This window comes from Monopterus albus, unplaced genomic scaffold, assembly GCF_001952655.1.
Source record: "Monopterus albus unplaced genomic scaffold, M_albus_1.0 scaffold77.1, whole genome shotgun sequence".
NCBI classification, from domain to species: domain Eukaryota; kingdom Metazoa; phylum Chordata; class Actinopteri; order Synbranchiformes; family Synbranchidae; genus Monopterus; species Monopterus albus.
In genome coordinates this window covers 878154-879864 of record NW_018127957.1, presented here as the reverse complement: position 1 = coordinate 879864, position 1711 = coordinate 878154, and positions in this window count along the sequence as shown.

The following is a 1711-nucleotide window of genomic DNA, read 5'->3' as shown; positions in this document are numbered from 1 at the left end:
AACCTGATGAGAAGTGGGCTACTGGAACAAGACATTCATGGACAAGAGAGGAGAACAGGGAACTATTGGATTGCTACTACACAAGTAATCCCAGTGAGAGGGGTTACATGCGGAGGATGTGGGACCTATGGATACTTCTCTTCGCTATAACATCCACAAGAAGCACCTGCTATCACAACTAGAGATCGACAAAGTACAACACGAATGCTCCAGCAAAGGGGAGCCAGGACGACAGGTTGGGGGGAGATATCATTATCACCACCCCCACAACTGGAGATTGGGTACCAAGCCCCAATAACAGGCCTGGATGAGCTTGATGCATGGGCTGCTGACCTGAGACTAAAGATCATGAGCAAGATGGACACCTGGAACTCCCGTGGCTGGTTACCAAGACTAAGTGAAGTGCCTTCTGAAAGTCTACTAGATGATGTGAATGCAGCACTAAGAACAATCCCTACTATGACCATCACTGAGACCAACAAGCTCATATACACCACAGCAACCGTGATCCTGGAGATGCATGGCTATAAGTTCAACAAAGGCCATAAGGAGCAGTATCCTCCATGGAGAAGGAGGTTGGAGACCAAGATCAAGGCAGCACGGAGAGAAGTTAGCCAGCTATCAGAATTGCAGAAAGGCATGTTGAAGAACGGGGTACCTAAGAAATACAACTCACTGTCCGTACCTGAGGCCTTAGAGACTGCCAAGCAAAGGCTCACAGCCCTGGCCACACGACTGACGAGTTACACCAGAGAAGTTGAAGCCACGAGAATAAACCAAATGTTCTCCACTGAGCCATCCAAGGTGTACTCTCAGTGGCAGGGTAATAACATGAGAGCACACCCACCAAAGCTGGAGACTGAACAGTTCTGGAAAAACATATGGGAGCAAGAGGAGGCATCACATAACAACAATGCCCAGTGGCTGGTGGACCTGAGAGCAGACCACAGCAACCTCCCTGCACAAGACCCAGTAATCATCACAATGGCAGACATTCAAGAGTGGGTCTCAAGTATGAAGAGCTCTAGGCACACCAACCTGTGCACTGCCTGGATTGACTACAAGAAAGCCTATGACTCAATGCCCCACACATGGATCCTGGAATGCTTGGAACTGTACAACATCGACGGGACTCTAAGAGCCTTCATCAAGAACTCAATGGGAATGTGGAAAACAACCCTAGAGGCCAACTTCAAGCCAATTGCACAAGTCAATATCAAGTGCGGTATCTACCAAGGAGATGCTTTGTCCCTGCTGGTGTTCTGCATAGGGCTGAACCCCCTCAGCCAGATCATCACCAAGAGTGGTTACGGATACCAACTGCGGAATGGAGCAACCATCAGCCACTTCCTCTACATGGATGACATCAAGCTGTATGCCACGAGTGAATGAGCCATCGACTCACTGATCTACAGCCAGGACGTTGGAATGTCACTCGAACTGGATAAGTGTGGTCGAATGGTAACAACGAGAGGGAAGGTAGTCAGAACTGAGGGGATTGTACTACCAGAAGGCAACATAGCAGATGTTGAGGACAGCTACAAGTACCTTGGGATCCCACAGGCAAATGGGAACCATGAAGAGGCTGCAAGGAAAGCAGCAACCACCAAGTACCTGCAGAGAGTAAGGCAAGACCTGAGAAGTCAACAGAATGGAAAGAACAAAGTTCGGGCAATTAACACCTATGCCCTTCCGGTCATCCACTACCCCG